The following is a 23559-nucleotide window of genomic DNA, read 5'->3' as shown; positions in this document are numbered from 1 at the left end:
CTTTAGATGTTTTACATGCATCACAATCGTAAGAAAAACGCTGACAACACAGCTGCAGTTGTCGTGACGCGGCCTACACACAAAATTTAATTTAGCATGTCATTGCTACATGTGCCTAAGAAAAATAAGAACATAATTACACGAAATCTAGAGATACTTTGTTCTACAGCCTCACCTTCGTGACCTTTTAACTTCAAAATTTAACGGCATCAATGCCCCATACATAGAATTAATCTGACCAAGTTTTGTCAAAATCGGCTAAGTAGTTCTGAAGTTAGTATTTCTGAAGATAGGTGATTTAAAAGTGCGATACCGAACACACACACGTACATACGAAAATCAGGAAAATTTCCATCCGGCTTTTTTTGGATTCTTTACGTCAAAATGTCATCCGATGAAAACCGCCAATTTCCAAACTGGACTGATTTCAATACTTTCCCTTCTAAAGCTATATAGCTCTGCTGCAGCGTTAAACGGTAAAGTAAAATTGATATAGATAGTGCAAAGCGACAAATTAATGTCGACATACTATATACAAAATATTTTTTTTATATATAATACAATAATTTTTAAAGTAAATTAAACTATATTTTTAATTAGTTTACTTTCCAAAAGAGGTATGGATTTTATATATGCATCCATAATTTTTTGTGTTACCTCTAAGCGTACGCTCTGGTCAAACCCTTGTCTGTTTCTCTGTGTTAATATATATATTCAAATATATATATATATATATATATATATGTGTGTGTGTGTGTGTGTGTGTGTGTGTGTGTGTGTGTGTATGTGTGTGTGTGTGTGTGTGTGTGTGTGTGTATGTGTAAGAGTTATATGTTTGAAAGTGTGTGCTTGTGCGTAAGGGATGAAAAAGGCAAATCTACTATATTTTATTTAAAAAGTAGTTAAAAAAACAATAGCTAAAGAAATAAGTAAGTCATAACAGACTGAAACAAAAAATGCTCTTTAGTTAATTTTCAAGGACAAAAAGTATGTTATATAAGATGTACGTGCAATGAGTGATGAGGAGAAATGGAGTGAAGCGGTACATGATGAAATGAATAAAGAGATGGAAAGGGGTGGCAAGACGATATTGTTGTGTATTGAAGGTTTAACTTCTTTTAACTGTTTTAAAGTAGCAATTCTGCAACGATATAGAGTAGGACTTTTTATTACACAGTTTTAAAAGTTTAACACACACACACACACAATCCTTAAGAAAAAGTAACTATAACAATTTGTATATTTTATCAATGCATTTTTAAATATTATTAAGAATTCAAGATTAAGTTGTACGGATGACAGCGATTAAATTTTTTTAACCTAGAAAAACACATTGTTTTTATTAACATTGTTATTGAACTGCAATTTAGTGAGTGAAATTCAGAAATTTATTTTAATGAGTGAAATTCAGAAATTTATTTAACTTCATGATTATAAATCATAAATTTACACGTTCTTTTACCTATTACTGTACTACTAAATATTTGTTATATAACTGACCAAGCTGCAACAGATATCTACATAATGGTAAGTACATAGTCAATAATTAAAACTTGCACAAGTATTATTTAATGTTACCTTGATTGTATAAATTATGTTACCGTAATTCATGAGAACATATGCTATACTATACTGTTAATTTATTTTGGTACCCCCACTCTAGTCAAAATTTCTTACTAATAGTTTTTCTTTTCATTTAACATCGGTAAATTTTCTCGAAATTAAACATGAAATTTTAACTACTTACCATTTGTATTTTGTCTTTAGAAAAATATACTGTGATCAATATAATATGCTGTAATTACATTTAAAATATGATTAAAAAATAAAAATTTTGGTATAGTTGGGATCGTAATGGAAAACACTGTGAATATAAGAATAGTTTAACATCTAAAATCACAGTAACAATTGTGTTAAAACATGCATTAGTTCTAAACAAATGATATACATCAAAGCGATTGTTCGATATTATTATTCGTTTAAACATAATGAGATTTCCATTATTCAATGAACTGTCGGGTTTATTAAAATATATTGATAGAACGGCTCAACTTTTGGGTCGTAAAATTTGAAGCTATAAAAATGAAAACAATCCGTATTTTAAAAATGCATAGTCATACCGTATAAATAAAACAAGTGAAATAAAATTACCTCGTAAAATTAGTCTGTAGTAACATAGACGTACCTAGAAAATAGAGATAATTACCATAAATAGAACAAGTAACTTTACAGGTTAACTAAGTTTAAATAAAATATCTTTTACGCGCAAATTCAACGATATTTTTAATTAAATGACAACTAATACATTATTACTTATCGATCTTGTTTTTGTTTGATATTAATAAATTTTAGCTAACTTAAAATAATCTTAATTCAACGAATAATTTGTTGTAAACGCATCATAATTAAAAATTTATATAAATTTCTCAATCTGTTAATAAGATTTAGAAACCATTTTATTCTGTTTATTTATCAATTATCATAAATATTTTTTGAACAAACAGTGGAAAAACCTGTGTTTCAAGCTATATAATTTTTTTTATTACTATTAAATTTCTTATATGTAAAATGATGAATAATCTTTTTTTAAGTATTTAAATATAATGAATTATGACGCCATCGACCAATCTCAATTTCAGTTTTCTCGTTACCGTTATGGTGTGTGTACGTGGGCTTTACTGTTAAACCTTTTTTAGAGAATATTCTAGAAAAATAACTGTTGAACACAATTTAGGACATTATTTAAAGTAAGAAATTACTATATTACTCTTATATATATATATGCAAGATAGATTTGTTAAGTTTTGTAAGCTAATAATATTTAATTAAAGATGAGTTATTAAATTTTAGTTAAGTTGAAAATGTAATCGGGTAATTTTATAAAACTTATTATCAGGATTCTTAAAACGTTATATTTTGTAAGAATTACAGATAAGTAGGATGATTTTTATATTTTATTAAGGTCTATTCTAACATTTAGTTTTATTTAATAATAATTTTCAGACATACATTTTATTTAATATAAAAATGATGCAATTTTATATTAGTTTGAACAAAACAATATGGCGGCGTTATTTTTATAAAATTAATTAAATTCTATGTAGGAGTTGAAATGAGTTTTATTAGAACTAAAAACCAAAAGACTTTATTCTTTTAAATGACCCTATGAGAATTGTTTTTATTTTATGTTTTGTATCAATACATATATAATAGGTACTGAATAGCAAATCTGAATATTATATATTGACAAGAAAAAACTTGTCTAGACATATTTTGCCTACTTTTTAAAGGCTGCTCTACTAATGAAGCACAGAATACAGTTATGCTCTACTATACTATTTTATAGGCACTAAAATTGATGAATGTAAATGAAAATATTAATAATTATACTAAAACTATTTTCTGGTACAAAATTATAATGAAAAATTCTTCAATTTAATTTAACTTGAAAATTACAAATCCATATGCAAATACTTGAAAATTTCAATTTGATTATTTTTATGGCTGCTGAAATAAAATGTACTTTAGGAAACAATTGCATTCATAACTTTTTTATGAATTTAATTTAAAGTCTACATTGCATAGTACTTTATCAGAATTATTCTGAAAATGTACAATTAATTTCACCATAAGAAGAATGGTACTTAAATGAAAAAAAAAAAAATACTAAACCAGAGCAATAAGACCAGTGGAGAGTTGCCAGGTGAAGTTGCCATAAATTTCATTTATAAATGATTTTATTACATTAAACTTTTACATGCAGTTTTGTCTAATCTTTGGTTTTCATTCTGTATAATTGAGCATAAAACTGCAATCTTCCTTTCCAGATTAACACCCTTAATTTTGTAAATATCTTTATTACTTTTAAATTTGTAAATTTCATCTTCATAGTTTGATCCTTGAATTTTTCTTAAGATTTTTTTTTCTACTTTTACTATTTCTTGTTCTAAAAAAAATGCATACATTCTGCCCCATAGAGTGCTTCTAGTAGAACTGTAATTTTTTAGTGCCCCAATTTGCAGTTATATGACAGGGAATTTTCATGATAAATTTTCTTTATGAGATGATAGGCAGTTTCCAATTTTTGTACTCTATTCCTCATTCCACATTTTTCAAATATTTATGATTTTTCCAAATATTTACTTTTTTGAACTCTACTTACTTTTTTGATGTCGGAAATTTTAAGGATTTGACTTCTGTTTTCTTTGTCATTGGAAAACCAATTAGTTTTTTTTTCATAAGAAATTTGAAGACCAATTTTACTTGCAAATTTGCTTAGTTTTTGAATTCTTATTTTAGCGTGAATAGTTCTGAAAGTTCCCTTAAGAATTTCACTTTTGATTTTTTGTTTGTTACTGTTTTTTTACAATATTTATTGCCCTGAGATCTATTTTAAATTTAAGGATTTTAATTAGAGATTCCCTGAGGATGGAGTACATAGGCTTTCATAAAATCTTTAAAAATTGTAACTAATTTTGGGTTTTTAATTTCTTGGTGTTGTAAAATTTGTTTTAGATTACAGATTTTCTCTGCACAATTTCTTCCAGGTCTAAATTCACCTTAATATTCTATGATTCTTTTTCTATTGTTAGTGGTATTTTACTTGATAATATTTTAGACAAAACTTTGTACAGGGCAACATAATAAAAGTTACTTTTTTATTATATGATACAACAAAAATTTGCTATTCTGGTATGCTTAATTCACTGTTTAAACAACTCTTGAGTATTAATTTTATTGGGTATTAATTTTAGTGTAAAGTACATGAATTATATTAAATACGGTTTCCTATAAAATTTTTAGTTGCTTGATGATTTTTCAAATGTGATAGTGACACTGCATAGTTATTGAGTATTACATAAGTTTTTGTCAAACAACCAACAATATGATATGCTTTGACATATCGTATGAAAGGTGTAAAATTTTGATCTTTTCCAATCTCTAGGAAATATGATATGTTCTGACACAATGCAGTGTGTACTATATATCATATAAGAAGAATGTTTTTTGCTGACTAAGCAGCAAATATGACTGGTGTTCCTGACCAAATATAAATAATATTATTTTGGTTTCTACTGAACAAGCAGGAAATGTGATACTTAAGAGCTTGAGTTCTGTTTTCTTTGTCGTTGGAAAACCAGTTAGTTTTTCACAGTGCAGGGTTATTATGTAGGGTTTTATTAAACAAGTTACAAATGTCTTGTGGTCATTTTATATATCATGCAAAGTATATTACTAACATTTTTTGGTAACCAACATGTTATATTTTGACACAGTGGAAAGAAAAACTAAATAGTATTTAGTCTTTAGAAGTAGGAAGTATGGTATGGTCTGGTAAATTACAGGGTGTACTCTTTCAAATCTTGCAGTTCAATCAGCAAGTACTTTATTAATAAAAAGTACTTTATTTTCTGACATATTGCAGAGGGTATTATTTATATTTTTACAAAAAAAGTAAGAAATGTAATAAGCTTGCTTAGGCTTGGTACAGAGTATATTATTTATATGAGTTTTATTATGCAGGCCCATTGGTGTTGATATATAAATAATAGTTTCCACTTACCAACAAATTTTAATAGTAATGTTCCAGCGCTTTCAGATTATTAATCCATTCTCATGAACAATGATGTGTTATGGATTATAATTATTTACTTTACATGTCATTAATTATACTAAATTAAATGTTATAAATAAATATAAAAATTGATCGTCAAAAGGTAAAATAAAGTTAATGTTATCCTAGTATGAAGGTCTCAATTGTTATGTTTATTAGTATGAAGCAGTATTACCAACCTGAGAATTAAAATTATTGTTTAATATTTGTTTGAATAATATTATTCAAACAAATATTCAAAGTTTTATAAAATTCAATTTAGTATAATTAATGATATGTGAAGTAAATAATTATACTGTATAACACATCATTGTTCCTGAGGATGGATTAATAATCTGAAAGCGCTGGAACATTACTATTAAAATTTGTTGGTAAGTGGAAACTATTATTTATATATCAACACCAACGGGCCTGCTTAATAAAATTCATATAAATAAGCTTATTACATATATTCAGCTTATTCATATAAATAAGCTTATTACATTTCTTACTTTTTTTGTAAAAATATTACTTTTTTTGTAAAAATATAAAAAATACCCTCTGCAATAATGTGAAAGCGCTGGGACATTACTATTAAAGATTGTTGGTAAGTGGAAACTATTATGTAAATAATTTATATATTATTCATGTTTTGCCTGACCGAGAGAAAATGTTGTATTGCTCTCACGTAGTACAGGGTGTACTAACTACTTTTATTGATGAGACAGCAAATGCGATATACTTTGACACAGTTATGGGTGCATTATACTTTGACATAGTTATGGGTGCATTATACTTTGACACAGCTATGGGTGCATTATCAAGCTTCTTGTTGATTTAGCAGCATATCTTTTAAGCTATCATATTGCATGCTATATTTAATTTTTTGTTGAGCAAGTAGGATTTAGGCAAGGAATTGAGGAAGTAGTAATACATCCAGAATGTATTATTTATTTTTGCTGAAAAATTAGAAAATCTAATATGCTATGACATAGTGAAGGCTGTGTTATTCAGGTTTTTACTGAGCGATTAGGGAATATGATTATTAAGTACAGGGTATAAGTTAGAAATTAAATATGTTGTGACAGTGGAGAGCACATTGAAGGTACAGACATAGTGTGTAGGTTCTTGTTAAAATTTTGGTCAGTATGTTAGGTTAAGGCAATATTGTGAGGTATTATTATTATAATAAAACAGTTTACTATGCAACCAATGCAAATGTTTTAATAATTTAGTTTAAAATTTATAATATGTAAAAACTATTAAACTTACTTAGTATTTTAAAAAAAATTATCAATAAATATTGCTGAAAATTAATTGATGATAATGTGAGTGTGTAAATAAATTGTTTGTGTCAACTGTTTCATGTTACCATTATTATTTCCTCAATTTTATTAATCAGGATGTGATTGGGGATCTGTATTTAGTGAAAGTGCTTTATTTTTTATGTTTGATTTCATATTTTCTGTATTTTCTCTTTCAGATTATTACATCTCAACCAATGGCTGCAGACTCTTCTCTTCTTGGAAAATATTTTAATTAATTTTAGCAGTTTTTAGGGCACTTTAAACTAAACATTTTTAAGTTATATGAAAGATTAGTAAGAATTTTTGTCATTTTTTTAAAGTTATTTTGTTCATGTAATTTAATAAATTCTGAGTTATTCGTTTGATTTAATACTAATATGAGAAATAATATATTGTTCATAAATAGTTTTGGGAAGAATCATGATTTTTTTTTGATTGATATCACCACATAAGTTTTAGCTTTTGTGTGGGATGTGGAAATTGAATTTTGTAGCATATGAAAAATGTCATGCCTGATCAGGACTCAAACCTGGGATCTCCAGATGAAAGGTTGAGATGCTAGTACTTATGCCATGGAGTTATTTGAAGGCAGGATATTATAAATATAAAAATTTTGTTTACATTTTTTCATACAAAGTAAATTTTAAATATTTAAAAAAAATTCTATTTGTTATTTTATAATTTTTTTAAAACTATATTTTAATTAATAATTTTTCCTTCTATCTTTTAAATTGATAACCATAGTAGTACTTCTATTAACAATAAAATGTCAAACAGATCTTTTGTTAATTTGAACATAGGCACAGTTTTTTGTCAATTATTTAAAAATAATTTTAACTGACTGATTGTCTTATTCCTCTCACCACAGCTTTCAGCCTTAAGCTAAAAAGCTTCAGGCTAAGAAGATGCATGCTGCATGTTTATTTTAATTTATTTTATATCTGATCACGTGATTATAGAGAGATTCCATAAATGTTACTTATAAAGTTAATTTATTTTTATTAAAAAACATATCTTGTAGGCAACTTATTATATTTTTATTAATGAAACTATATAAGAAAGATTATATGATAAAGTGCATCTAGCATAACAAAAATTTCTTTAAAATTTGATAAGTTTATTGGAATGATAATTGACTATTTTGCCTTAAAAGTAAAAGGCAGAAGCTGATCCTGGTCAATTTTTGTAATATGCTATTTTTTCCAAATTTAGTTCAGCATTATTTTATCCGTATTTTCCTTTCTTCTTTTACTATTACTACTACAACTACAACCATTACTACTCATTGATCAGTTCTCTTTATAATTAAAAAACTGTTCAAATAACAAATTCCATGTTATTAAAAACCAATGTAAAAATATAAAAACTGCGTTGCTATAAAAGTGTAGTATTTATCTAACACAGTTGATGTGTACCTGTTTATTTTCAATTGCTCAATGTCTTTCCTCTTGGTATCTCATCTCTTATGCTGGTGTGACTTCATCATGGATATATCAGCATTACGGTAAAATTAAGGTACTACTTAGAGTACCTACCTTAGAGTACTTATCTTAGAGTTGGGGGAGGGGAGAGAGAGAGAGAGAGAGAGAGAGAGAGAGAGAGAGAGCTCTTCTGCAATGAAAGATTATGAAGTGTCTCATATTATACACCTGATGGGGGGTAGGTGTAGTCATTTTTTTTTTGTCTTCAGTGATTTGACTGGTTTGATGCAGGGCTCCAAGATTCCCTATATCGTGCTAGTCGTTTCATTTCAGTATACCCCCTACATCCTACGTCCCTAACAATTTGTTTTACATATTCCAAACGTAGCCTGCCTACACAATTTTTTCCTTCTACCTGTCCTTCCAATATTAAAGCGACTATTCCAGGATGCCTTAATATGTGGCCTATAAGTTTGTCTCTTCGTTTAGCTATATTTTTCCAAATGCTTCTTTCTTCATCTATTTGCCGCAACACCTCTTCATTTGTCACTTTATCCACCCATCTGATTTTTAACATTTTCCTATAGCACCACATTTCAAAAGCTTCTAATCTTTTCTTCTCAGATACCCCGATTGTCCAAGTTTTACTTCCATATAAAGCGACACTTCAAACATATACTTTCAAAAATCTTTTCCTGACATTTAAATTAATTTTTGATGTAAACAAATTATATTACTGACTGAAGGCTCGTTTCGCCTGTGCTATTCGGCATTTTATATCGCTCCTGCTTCGTCCATCTTTAGTAATTCAACTTCCCAAATAACAAAATTCTTCTACCTCCATAATCTTTTCTCCTTCTATTTTCACATTCAGTGGTCCATAATTGTTATTTCTACTACATTTCATTATTTTCGTTTTGTTCTTGTTTATTTTCATGCCATAGTTCTTGCATAGGACTTCATGCATGCCATTCATTGTTTCTCCTAAATCCTTTTTACTCTCAGCTAGAATTACTATATCATCAGCAAATCGTAGCATCTTTATCTTTTTCACCTTGTACTGTTGCTCCGAATCTAAATTGTTCTTTAACATCATTAACTGCTAGTTCCATGTAAAGATTAAAAAGTAAAGGGGATAGGCAACATCCTTGTCAGACTCCCTTTCTTATTATGGCTTCTTTCTTATGTTCTTCAATTATTACTGTTGCTGTTTGGTTCCTGTAAATGTTAGCAATTGTTCTTCTGTCTCTGTATTTGAACCCTAATTTTTTTAAAATGCTGAACATTTTATTCCAGTCTACATTATTGAATGCCTTTTGTAGGTCTATAAATGCCAAGTGTGTTGGTTTGTTTTTCTTTAATCTTCCTTCTACTATTAATCTGAGGCCTAAAATTGCTTCCCTTGTCCCTATACCTTTCCTGAAACCAAATTGGTCTTCTAACACTTCTTCCACTCTCTCCTCTGAATTCTTCTGTATAGAATTCTAGTTAAGATATTTAACATTCTCTCATTCTTCTTCTACATTTTCTACCTTATCTTTTATACTCAGACCTCTTGCGATGTCCTCCTCAAAAATCTTCTTTACCTCCTCTTCCTTAAGCTTCTCTAAATTCTACCGATTCATCTGACACCTTTTCTTCAAGTTTTTAAACCCCAATCTACATTTCATTATCACCAAATTATGGTCGCTATCAATATCTGCTCCAGGGTAAGTTTTGCAGTCAACGAGTTGATTTCTAAATCTTTGCTTAACCATGATATAATCTATCTGATACCTTGCAGTATCGCCTGGCTTTTTCCAAGTGTATATTCTTCTATTATGATTTTTAAATTGGGTGTTGGCAATTATTAAATTATATTTCGTGCAAAATTCTATAAGTTGGTCCCCTCTTTCATTCCTTTTGCCCAGTCCGTACTCACCCACTATATTTCTTTCCTTGCCTTTTCCAGTGCTTGCATTCCAATTTCCAACTATTATTAAATTGTCATCTCCTTTTACGTGTTTAATTGCTTCATCAATTTCTTCATATACACACTTTACCTCATCATCATCATGGGCACTTGTAGGCATATAGATGTTAACAATCATTGTTGGTTTAGGTTTTAATTTTATCCTTATTACAATGATTCTATCGCTATGCATTTTGAAATACTCTACGCTCTTCCCTATCTTATTGTTCATTACGAAACCTACTCCTGCCTGCCCATTATTTGAAGCAGAGTTAATTATACTAAAATCACCTGACCAAAAGTCGCCTTCCTCTTCCCACCGAACCTCACTAATTCCTACTACATCTACATTTATCCTATCCATTTCCCTTTTTAAATTTTCTAACCTACCAACCTTTTTTAAACTTCTAACATTCCACGCTCCAACTCGTAGAATGTTATAATTTTCTGGTGACCCCTTCCTTAGTAGTCTCCACCTGGAGGTCGGGTGGGGACTCCGGAATAGTAGTTTACCTTCGGAATATTTTACCAAGGAAGGCGCCTCCAACATAGCTATATGAAAATGCAGAGAGCTACATTTTCTTGGAAAAAAGCAGCTGTAGTTTTCCTGCTCTATTTGGTTAGTGTGCATTTGCATGTGTTGGAGAGTTTGGATGTATACTGTTTCGGTTCTAATTTGTCTGGGCTTCGTCTGGACCGCGCGAGAGTGTTGTGAGTAGCCTGAGCGCGTCCAATTGCATGATTGGAATATGTCAGAATTGGTATGCAGGCCAAGTGATTCTGATGAGACGGTGTAGTTGTGACGGACAGTGATGTGGACAGAGGATGAAGTGGAGGAAAAATTTGGGTGAATTGAGGCGGAAAGTGCTGCTGCTGGTTGTTCAGTTGCGCAGGATGGCCGCCACACTTGGATTGGCTAGCCGTTTCTCGAGGGTGGTTTTCTGCAGCTGACCGTTTTTTGTGCCAATAGCGGTGGGAGTCTTATATCCCTCAAACTGCTAATGCCGGTTGAGCGGGGAGGTGGCATCGGAAAGCTATAGCATGTTCCCACAGTGCGGCTCACGCCACGTTGACTCGCCGCTTGTGAGAGGCCGGTTTTCCTTTTGACCTCCGGGATGGATTGGGTTCTTCACCCCGGAGAGCTGGGCGGTCGAGTGGCGTGTGTTCGTTCGCCTGGACCTACCCGAGGACGTGCGGGTCGTCGGCTGCCGGGTGGGACCGTAGCAGGTATTGGTTCAAGTTCGCGTGGTTGGAGAGTGCTAAGGGTTCCCAATACCCTTGAAGGCAACCTGGAGGCGTGCCATCCCCCCAAGTTCTGTGTGTGTCTATACGGGGACCTACCCTTGCGGTCGTGAGCTGCGCGGCTAGCTGTTGGGGGAAGGTCGTCGGCGGCGTCCGGGTTGTGGCCCTTTCTGGGGTGTCAGTACCAGAGGTCCGTCGGGTGCCGGGTTCCGCAGCGGAGGACCGGGGGCGGAGCCTTGCGGGCTTCACCTGTTGACGGACGTTTCCACGGCCTGGTGCGCATCTCTGAGCAAAGCGGTGCGGTTGGTTACGCACTGCGGCCTGCGGGGCTGCAGGAGCATTGTGGCCTTCCAACTCATAGAGGATGTAACTACAACGCAGGGAGGTAAATGTTGCCTCTATGTCAGAAAAAGTTGCCAAACATATTTGCAGTCGGCGCCTTCCACCTCGGCATGAACTTTTGAGATACAATCCTCAGTGCTAGCTAACTCTTTTCATGAGGCCATGTGGCCTCAATTTGGAGGACGGTTCGTGTCGATGCATTTCCGGAGCTGTTCCACGGCCAGCCTCTCGGGCGGCTTGTCGATGGCTATTTGGAGGCTGATGGGCTAATGACTGTCGACCTAACTAGAGTCCTACCCTGGTTTTGGGAGCACCCTCTCCAAAGCCACCTTCCGGCAAGTCGGATAGCAGCCCTGGCTGGGGCGCCCTGAGGGCTGCCTGCCAAGCGGCTCTCTTGTGATGGGCGGCGGGTGGTGGAGGGTGTCCGGGTCACGTTGGTCAGTGCCCGGTCCTTTCTCGGTGCCATTCGGGAGGGCACTCTGTCTGCAGTCGCAAGATCCACGGCCCGCGCGCCGGGGATGGGGTCTCGCAAGCCCTGGCCCAGACTACTGCTTTATCCTCCGGAGTCTCTGGAGGCAGATTGTCCGGGAGCGCCTGGTGGGTCGCCACGGATGTTGGCGTGTGGTTACGAACGCCTGGCCTGCACCGAGGGCTGGACGGTGCGTGCAATGGCTTGAGCTTGGCGGCTGCGTAACAGGGGTTGGAATTGCGCATGGAGCATAGTGAGCAGGTGGAATTGATGGCTGAAAAATTCAGCTGGGCCATCAAGACTGGCTGCGATTGGGTCCTACGGCGGCCAAGGCCAATGGACGGACCCTTGAGTAGTGGTCAGTCCGCTGATCAGAGAGTGCCTGGAGCCGTCATGATCTCTGCTTTTTTTGGGAGGCCATCTGTTGATCGCAGACGGCGGCCCGGGAAAAGGTGGTGGTCCTCTGACCTGAGCGTGCTGGGCGCAAGGGTAGATCGTAGAATGCACAAGCGTTGCCCCCTAACGGGGATTATCGTTGATGACGTGCACGCTGAGAGCCTACGTATCTACCGGCGTGTCCGCAATGAATATGTACACGCCATCAAGGAAACCACACTTGTGTTTTGGCAAACTCCATGCGCGAGTTGCAGCGCAACCCCTGGCAGCTCGCGAAATCTTGTTACGGACCCAAGCCATTGCACATGCTGTCCGGTGTTCGGTGCGGGTTTGGTGGACGGAACCACTCGTTGACGTCTGTGGCGACTTCCTGGGCGTTTCTGGATGCTCTGTTTCCGGATGCTCGGGAGGATGAGGTGGTGGTCGGCGTCGGGGCAGGTGGGGCGCTGTCCCTGGTGTGCGAGCTGTGGATCCTGTGATTGTTGACCGAGTGTTTTCGCGAATGGTGCTGGGGGGGCCGGGTATTGGCTGGCCTGACCCGGATGTCTTTTGTCGCCTGCTGCCTGTCATGGGAGGGCCTCTTGGCGGGCGGTTCACGGGGTGCTTTGGTTGGGGTTTCTTTCCGCTTGTTGTGGGTGGCTTTGGTGAGGGTGCTGTTGGGGCCGGGATGGGATTCTGGTTCGGTCGGCGGTTGTCGGCCCGTCGGCCTCTTGATGGTTGTCGGCGGGTTGCTTGGGGGACTGTTTGTGGAGTGGCTCTGGGAATGTATCGATATGAGCTGTCTTTTGAGTCGAGGCCAGTATGGCTTCATGAAGGGTAGGCACCGAGGATTGCATCTTGAATGCACTTACCGAAGTGGAAGGCGTCGACTGTGGATGTGTTTGGCAGTTTTTATTGACACGGAGGCGGCATTTCCTTCTTTGTGTTGGAGTTCTATCCTCTATTGGTTGGAGCGCCGCAATGTTCCTGTGACCCTGCAGGCCGTAGTGCGAGACTATTTGTCTAACCGTGAGGCTCTGTTTGGAGATGCGCTCCTGGCTGTGAGGGGGTCCGTCACCGGTGGAAGCCCGCAGGGTTACGTTCTCGGTCCTCTGCTCTGTAGTCCGGTGTTTGACGGATTTCTGGGGCTGACATTCCCGGAAGAGATCGCGGCTCGAGCTTTAGTCGATGACTGTCTCCTGTTGGTTCGCTGCCGCGGCTGGGGGACCGGGCGCGAGCGGCTTTGTCGACCGCGGAGGGCTGGATGGATGTGCAGAATTTTGGGATTTCTGTGCCCAAAATGAAGTTTGTGCTTCTCGGATGCGCGGACGGCTTGTGCAGTCGTGGCCTCAACATTAAATGTAAGGGCTGTATGATCGGCTGAGCTGGGGATCATGGGTGCCTGGGTTTTTGTTTGACGGGAGGTTGTTATTTGGCAGCCACATTGGTCGGGTGGCGTCGGACGCCGTCTCTGTGGTGCGGAGGCTTGGGAGGGTTGCTCTGGTGATTTCGAGCTGTCAAGCCGTTGTTTGTGCTTGGTGTACCGGGGTGTCTTGTGCTTCGTCCATTTGGGCGCATATTTTGAGGGGCAATCGAGTGCTTGTTCGGAGTTTTGGAAGTGCCCGGCGCGGAGCCTCAATCGTATGCACTGGTGAGTGTGTTTAAACAACCTCTTACAAGGCTGCCGCCGTGTTGGGGGGGCTCTCCCGGTCAATTTGGTAGTGGGGTTTTCGGGCGGCCTTGAGCAAGTTCTGAGGTGAAGCGGAGGCCGACGGGATTGGGGCCGGCTTGTGCGGGATCGGATCGGTGATCAGAATGCGCTGGTTCTAGTTTTTTCGCAGGGTTATTATGTAGGGTTTTATTAAACAAGTTACAAATGTCTTGTGGTCATTTTATATATCATGCAAAGTATATTACTAACATTTTTTGGTAACCGACATGTTATATTTTGACACAGTGGAAAGAAAAACTAAATAGTATTTAGTCTTTAGAAGTAGGAAGTATGGTATGGTCTGGCAAATTATAGGGTGTACTCTTTCAAATCTTGCAGTTCAATCAGCAAGTACTTTATTAATAAAAAGTAATGTATTTTCTGACATATTGCAGAGGGTATTATTTATATTTTTACAAAAAAAGTAAGAAATGTAATAAGCTTGCTTAGGCTTGGTACAGAGTATATTATTTATATGAATTTTATTATGCAGGCCCGTTGGTGTTGATATATAAATAATAGTTTCCACTTACCAACAAATTTTAATAGTAATGTTCCAGCGCTTTCAGATTATTAATCCATTCTCATGAACAATGATGTGTTATGCATTATAATTATTTACTTTACATGTCATTAATTATACTAAATTAAATGTTATAAATAAATATAAAAATTGATCGTCAAAAGGTAAAATAAAGTTAATGTTATCCCAGTATGAAGGTCTCAATTGTTATGTTTATTAGTATGAAGCAGTATTACCAACCTGAGAATTAAAATTATTGTTTAATATTTGTTTGAATAATATTATTCAAACAAATATTCAAAGTTTTATAAAATTCAATTTAGTATAATTAATGGATATGTGAAGTAAATAATTATACTGTATAACACATCATTGTTCCTGAGGATGGATTAATAATCTGAAATCATTTCTTACTTTTTTGTAAAAATATAACTTTTTTTTGTAAAAATATAAAAAATACCCTCTGCAATAATGTGAAAGCACTGGGACATTACTATTAAAGATTGTTGGTAAGTGGAAACTATTATATAAATAATTTATATATTATTCATGTTTTGCCTGACCGAGAGAAAATGTTGTATTGCTCTCACGTAGTACAGGGTGTACTAACTACTTTTATTGATGAGACAGCAAATGCGATATACTTTGACACAGTTATGGGTGCATTATACTTTGACACAGTTATGGATGCATTATCAAGCTTCTTGTTGATTTAGCAGCATATCTTTTAAGCTATCATATTGCATGCTATATTTAATTTTTTGTTGAGCAAGTAGGATTTGGGCAAGGAATTGAGCAAGTAGTAATACATCCAGAATGTATTATTTATTTTTGCTGAAAAATTAGAAAATCTAATATGCTATGACATAGTGAAGTGTTATTCAGGTTTTTACTGAGCGATTAGGGAATATGATCCTCTGATGTAGTACAGGGTATATTATTAAGTACAGGGTATAAGTTAGAAATTAAATATGTTGTGACAGTGGAGAGCACATTGAAGGTACAGACATAGTGTAGGTTCTTGTTAAAACTTTGGTCAGTATGTTAGGTTAAGGCAATATTGTGAGGTATTATTATTATAATAAAACAGTTTACTATGCAACCAATGCAATAATTTAGTTTAAAATTTATAATATGTAAAAACTATTAAACTTATAGTATTTTTTAAAAAAATTATCAATAAATATTGCTGAAAATTAATTGATGATAATGTGAGTGTGTAAATAAATTGTTCGTGTCAACTGTTTCATGTTACCATTATTATTTCCTCAATTTTATTAATCAGGATGTGATTGGGGATCTGTATTTAGTGAAAGTGCTTTATTTTTTATGTTTGATTTCATATTTTCTGTATTTTCTCTTTCAGATTATCACATCTCAACCAATGGCTGCAGACTCTTCTCTTCTTGGAAAATATTTTAATTAATTTTAGCAGTTTTTAGGGCACTTTAAACTAAACATTTTTAAGTTATATGAAAGATTCGTAAGAATTTTTGTCATTTTTTTAAAGTTATTTTGTTCATGTAATTTAATAAATTCTGAGTTATTCGTTTGATTTAATACTAATATGAGAAATAATATATTGTTCATAAATAGTTTTGGGAAGAATCATGATTTTTTTTGGGTTGATATCACCAAATAAGATTTAGCTTTTGCGTGGGATGTGGAAATTGAATTTTGTAGCATATGAAAAATGTCATGCCTGATCAGGACTCAAACCTGGGATCTCCAGATGAAAGGTTGAGATGCTAGTACTTATGCCATGGAGTTATTTGAAGGCAGGATATTATAAATATAAAAATTTTGTTTACATTTTTTCATACAAAGTAAATTTTAAATATTTAAAAAAAATTCTATTTGTTATTTTATAATTTTTTTAAAACTATATTTTAATTAATAATTTTTCCTTCTATCTTTTAAATTGATAACCATAGTAGTACTTCTATTAACAATAAAATGTCAAACAGACCTTTTGTTAATTTGAACATAGGCACAGTTTTTTGTCAATTATTTAAAAATAATTTTAACTGACTGATTGTCTTATTCCTCTTACCACAGCTTTCAGCCTTAAGCTAAAAAGCTTCAGGCTAAGAAGATGCATGTTGCATGTTTATTTTAAATTATTTTATATCTGATCACGTGATTATAGAGAGATTCCATAAATGGCAACTTATTATATTTTTATTAATGAAACTATATAAGAAAGATTATATGATAAAGTGCATCTAGCATAACAAAAATTTCTTTAAAATTTGATAAGTTTATTGGAATGATAATTGACTATTTTGCCTTAAAAGTAAAAGGCAGAAGCTGATCCCGGTCAATTTTTGTAATATGCTATTTTTTCCAAATTTAGTTCAGCATTATTTTATTTGTATTTTCCTTTCTTCTTTTACTATTACTACTACAACTACAACCATTACTACTCATTGATCAGTTCTCTTTATAATTAAAAAACTGTTCAAAATAACAAATTCCATGTTATTAAAAACCAATGTAAAAATATAAAAACTGCGTTGCTATAAAAGTGTAGTATTTATCTAACACAGTTGATGTGTACCTGTTTATTTTCAGTTGCTCAATGTCTTTCCTCTTGGTATCTCATCTCTTATGCTGGTGTGACTTCATCATGGATATATCAGCATAATGGTAAAATTAAGGTACTACTTAGAGTACCTACCTTAGAGTACTTATCTTAGAGTTGGGGGAGGGGAGAGAGAGAGAGTGAGAGAGTGAGAGAGAGAGAGAGAGAGAGAGAGAGAGAGAACTCTTCTGGTTCCTCATCTGCAATGAAAGATTATGAAGTGTCTCATATTATACACCTGATGGGGGCTAGGTGTAGTTATTTTTTTTTTGTCTTCAGTGATTTGACTGGTTTGATGCAGGGCTCCAAGATTCCCTATATAGTGCTACTCGTTTCATTTCAGTATACCCCCTACATCCTACGTCCCTAACAATTTGTTTTACATATTCCAAACGTAGCCTGCCTACACAATTTTTTCCTTCTACCTGTCCTTCCAATATTAAAGCGACTATTCCAGGATGCCTTAATATGTGGCCTATAAGTTTGTCTCTTCGTTTAGCTATATTTTTCCAAATGCTTCTTTCTTCATCTATTTGCCGCAACACCTCTTCATTTGTCACTTTATCCACCCATCTGATTTTTAACATTTTCCTATAGGAAAATGTTAAAAATGTGGTGCTATGGCACCACATTTCAAAAGCTTCTAATCTTTTCTTCTCAGATACCCCGATTGTCCAAGTTTCACTTCCATATAAAGCGACACTTCAAACATATACTTTCAAAAATCTTTTCCTGACATTTAAATTAATTTTTGATGTAAACAAATTATATTACTGACTGAAGGCTCGTTTTGCCTGTGCTATTTGGCATTTTATATCGCTCCTGCTTCGTCCATCTTTAGTAATTCTACTTCCCAAATAACAAAATTCTTCTACCTCCATAATCTTTTCTCCTCCTATTTTCACATTCAGTGGTCCATAATTGTTATTTCTACTACATTTCATTATTTTCGTTTTGTTCTTGTTTATTTTCATGCCATAGTTCTTGCATAGGACTTCATGCATGCCATTCATTGTTTCTCCTAAATCCTTTTTACTCTCAGCTAGAATTACTATATCATCAGCAAATCGTAGCATCTTTATCTTTTTCACCTTGTACTGTTGCTCCGAATCTAAATTGTTCTTTAACATCATTAACTGCTAGTTCCATGTAAAGATTAAAAAGTAAAGGGGATAGGCAACATCCTTTTCGGACTCCCTTTCTTATTATGGCTTCTTTCTTATGTTCTTCAATTATTACTGTTGCTGTTTGGTTCCTGTAAATGTTAGCAATTGTTCTTCTATCTCTGTATTTGAACCCTAATTTTTTTAAAATGCTAAATATTTTATTCCAGTCTACGTTATCGAATGCCTTTTGTAGGTCTATAAATGCCAAGTGTGTTGGTTTGTTTTTCTTTAATCTTCCTTCTACTATTAATCTGAGGCCTAAAATTGCTTCCCTTGACCCTATACCTTTCCTGAAACCAAATTGGTCTTTTAACACTTCTTCCACTCTCCTCTCAATTCTTCTGTATAGAAATCTAGTTAAGATATTTAACATTCTCTCATTCTTCTTCTACATTTTCTACCTTATCTTTTATACTCAGACCTCTTGCGATGTCCTCCTCAAAAATCTTCTTTACCTCCTCTTCCTTAAGCTTCTCTAAATTCTACCGATTCATCTGACACTTTTTCTTCAAGTTTTTAAACCCCAATCTACATTTCATTATCACCAAATTATGGTCGCTATCAATGTCTGCTCCAGGGTAAGTTTTGCAGTCAGCGAGTTGATTTCTAAATCTTTGCTTAACCATGATATAATCTATCTGATACCTTGCAGTATCGCCTGGCTTTTTCCAAGTGTATATTGTTCTATTATGATTTTTAAATTGGGTTTTTTATTTTGTGCAAAATTCTATAAGTTGGTCCCCTCTTTCATTCCTTTTGCCCAGTCCGTACTCACCCACTACATATCTTTCCTTGACTTTTCCAGTGCTTGCATTCCAATTTCCAGCTATTATTAAATTGTCATCTCCTTTTACGTGTTTAATTGCTTCATCAATTTCTTCATATACACACTTTACCTCATCATCATCATGGGCACTTGTAGGCATATAGATGTTAACAATCATTGTTGGTTTTGGTTTTAATTTTATCCTTATTACAATGATTCTATCGCTATGCATTTTGAAATACTCTACGCTCTTCCCTATCTTCTTGTTCATTACGAAACCTACTCCTGCCTGCCCATTATTTGAAGCTGAGTTAATTATACTAAAATCACCTGACCAAAAGTCGCCTTCCTCTTCCCACCGAACCTTACTAATTCCTACTACATCTACATTTATCCTATCCATTTCCCTTTTTAAATTTTCTAACCTACCAACCTTTTTTAAACTTCTAACATTCCATGCTCCAACTCGTAGAATGTTATTTTTTAATTTTCTGGTGACCCCTTCCTTAGTAGTCTCCACCTGGAGGTCGGTTGGGGACTCCGGATTAGTAGTTTACCTTAGGAATATTTTACCAAGGAAGGCGCCTCCAACATAGCTATATGAAAATGCAGAGAGCTGCATTTTCTTGGAAAAAAGTAGCTGTAGTTTTCCATTGCTTTCAGCTGCGCAGTACTCAGAGGACTGAGTGATGTTGATATGGCCATTTAAGTCGTCCTGACTTACACCATTAACAACTACTGAAAGAGCTGCTGCCCTCTTTCAGGAATTATTCCTTAGTCTGGCTCTCATCAGATACCTCTCCGATATGGTTGCACCTTCGATCCAGTTACTCTGTGTCACTGAGCACTCAAGCCCCTTCACCAACGGCAAGGTCTCATGATTCATAGAGGGGGAGGTGTAGTTAATCTGAACAATATAATCAGTTATTACCAAGGGGAAAACATGATGTTTGCAAGAATGTTTTATTTTGTTAATGCACCAAGTATATTAGTTGGTAGTTTATGCTTCTAAATAAATAAATAACAAAAGTAGTTTCACAGAGAGTATCAAATTAGGTCTGAAAATAAATTTGGAAAGCATCAACGTAATGAAAAATAATTTTGTGGATAGTAGAAGTAAAAGATCAAGAATTCAAATACGTGGAAGGTTACTTAAAACAAAATACGGACCATTCAATACTTTTTTTCTCGGGGAGGGTGAAAGTAGATGCTGGGATATTGAGATACTTATGTTTGACAGATTTACATTATTTGCTATATTCTACTGCTTAGTGTACTCCCCTATAGAGTGTTAAAGTGAATAAGACAATTGACATTGCCATTGCTGATGCAATGTTAATTGCCAAAAAATGTGTACATTTTTTGACTTTAAAAAGTGATACCAGGTTAAAATTCATTGAAAACCGATTGCTGTGTGCAATGTTAATGTGATGAATAAAAAGATCAGTACAAGAATGTTGTGAAATGTTTCAGAATGATAGAAAAAATATTACCCAATACACAATCTTTACTTCAATCAATTGCATTCTGTATAAAAAGTTAAACGAGCTTATATATGTTGAACAAGAGATCAGAATAGATAAAAAGGCAATATTTTAAAGATAAAACTGAGATTATTTTCATTCCATAATATCTTTGTATTATTATTATTATAGTCGAAGTCGTGGTTGTAGCTACTAGATGTAATATTCAGCAGTAATGTTCATTTATTCTAAATAATATTGGGTGAAATTTTCTGTATTGTATGCTGTTTTATTGTTGTTCTACCCGTTTCATAGGATGTCTACAGTATGTTGATATTGAGGCTTAAAAAACTTAGAAATTCATAGATAACAATTCTCCGTCCAATCTATAACTTTCTTCATATTGAACAAGTTTCTAATGGGGTTAAAGTTATTCAATCCTGGACATACTTTGTTATGTTACTTTTATTGTTGAAATAAGTGCAGCCAGTGCCTTGTTTCAAAAATCTCTTTTCATTCATTATAATTCTTAAATTAATGTCTAACACTTCCATAGAATAAGATAGGTACATATACTGCTTTGAAATAGCTTATAAGATTTGTTGGATGCTTTATTTTTATATCGTCCTTCATATTATACAAATAATAAAATTTTCCTTATCTTATTTAATCCGCTTCAGCATTTGGAGTAATATTCCAAAGTGAAGGTAAAATTCAAATTCTTATATCATTATTTTTTCCTATGACTATTAATCTGAGGTATGGAAATTAATCGCTTACTGAAAAACTTCAAAGTTGCTTGAAACTTTACTGATTGGAAGCATAATGAAATGATTTGTAATCTACCAAAAGTTAGTCGTAAAGAAAACAAAATTTTAGGACTAGCCGTGCAATGAAATCTAATGATAAATGTTCATTTCTTAATAAACATTTTCAATCAGAAGTTACTTACACCTAATCATTACTATAAGAATGAAGTGAAAAAGAAGCAGAAACAACTTAGGAATTTCAGGAGTGAACAGCACCGTCAAGAACAGTGTAGATTACTTGTATTAGGAGAGGCCATGTCATTTAAGAGGTCAGAACATGCCGATTAAAACAAAGAAATTATTTATTTTAACTTATTATATAAAATGTATAATTAATTAACTGATCAACAAATGTTCTTTATTATTCAGGCAGGACTGCTTAAAAAAATGACTTTAAAAACTTTTACTTTACTGACTAGAGTTGCCACATTGTATATCAGGTTGTTGGGAGAGGTATGGGGGATTGTAGTAGGGTAAGTGTGTGCTTGCCGGGCCATTGCAAAGTGTGTGCCTTGAAACTTTGATTTTTTGTTTGAGTGTGAAAAAACTCAGAATTTACATCTAATTTTTCCCCGACGGGGAGTCTTATTCTTTAAGACTTTGGGGGTTGGCGTCTCCACGGGCCTAGCCTCTGCAGCTTTTCTTCCCACTATACAGTGAGCTGCAGAACACATTACTCAATACACATATACTACACCAAGAACACTACATAAATTACAACATACACACTTACACAACTACACAACAACATCCTACACTGATATTTCTTACATTTACACTCAGCGGTGTTGCGACATATTATGAAACACAACCGTAACCCAAGGTGGGAACAAATAGTGCCGATGGGTGAATGGCTCTACATAGTGAGTCTCGAACGATGTCCTCTGGGCACCTTGGCGGGGCCAGTTGTATTTAGCTCCATTACGCATGCGCTCTACTGGAGTGGTCCAATTTTCGCCGATACTCGTGGGACCAAAATTTCAGTACCAATAATAAATACTAATAAAAAAATAAAAACATCTAATTTTTGGAATGTATTCAGAAATCGCAAAATTGAAATACATAATATACACTTATATCGTGAAAGGACTAACTTCAAAATTTTGTGGTGGGGCAAATTAATGCACAAGTGATGAGTTTCTTGTTGGTCCATCTGGTAGAGTCCTTAGGTTCTTGTTGTGGAGTTGGTTGTTTTTACAGGTATAGGAAGTTGGATTGCCGATGTTGGTTTGAAAATTAAACCAATATTGTATTTTATCTTAATATGTTCTGAGTTAGAGACTTCTTTAGAATTACTACTTGTTTCATTGTTGCTTGTGGAAGGAGTGTTGTGAGAGATATTCATTGGGATATTTAAAAAGGGCATTTTGGGATCTTTTTACTCTTGACTGGTGATATAATGTCATTATGGTGGGTTTTCTGTATGGATTTTATTAAGCATGATTGGACCTGCACTGCTCGCACGGACTACAGTTGTGATCCGGTTGTTTTCTTTTGCACACGGTTGGGTCTTATTGGGGGGGTGTGGGCGGAGCATCAGTGCCTTCAAGCAATTTCCTGCTCTATTTGGTTAGTGTGCATTTGCATGTGTTGGAGAGTTTGGATGTATACTGTTTCGGTTCTAATTTGTCTGGGCTTCGTCTGGACCGCGCGAGAGTGTTGTGAGTAGCCTGAGCGCGTCCAATTGCATGATTGTAATATGTCAGAATTGGTATGCAGGCCAAGTGATTCTGATGAGACGGTGTAGTTGTGACGGACAGTGATGTGGACAGAGGATGAAGCGGAGGAAAAAATTTGGGTGAATTGAGGCGGAAAGTGCTGCTGCTGGTTGTTCAGT

General features: G+C 34.6%; 1 long non-coding RNA gene across 2 annotated transcripts; it reads left to right on the top strand.

Moving 5' to 3' along the window:
* Positions 1–1101: 1101 nt before the first annotated feature.
* Positions 1102–16712, top strand: LOC142325841 (uncharacterized). 2 transcript variants are annotated; one of them, XR_012756603.1, is made up of 3 exons: positions 1102–1527; positions 7077–7193; positions 16301–16712. It is a non-coding gene; the product is annotated as an uncharacterized LOC142325841 (long non-coding RNA). The 2 variants fall into 2 exon arrangements; XR_012756602.1 differs by lacking the exon at positions 1102–1527 and adding an exon at positions 2652–2747.
* Positions 16713–23559: the final 6847 nt, after the last annotated feature.

The sequence above is a fragment of the Lycorma delicatula genome, chromosome 5 (assembly GCF_047948215.1).
Source record: "Lycorma delicatula isolate Av1 chromosome 5, ASM4794821v1, whole genome shotgun sequence".
NCBI classification, from domain to species: domain Eukaryota; kingdom Metazoa; phylum Arthropoda; class Insecta; order Hemiptera; family Fulgoridae; genus Lycorma; species Lycorma delicatula.
This window is presented reverse-complemented; position numbering and strand designations above follow the sequence as displayed.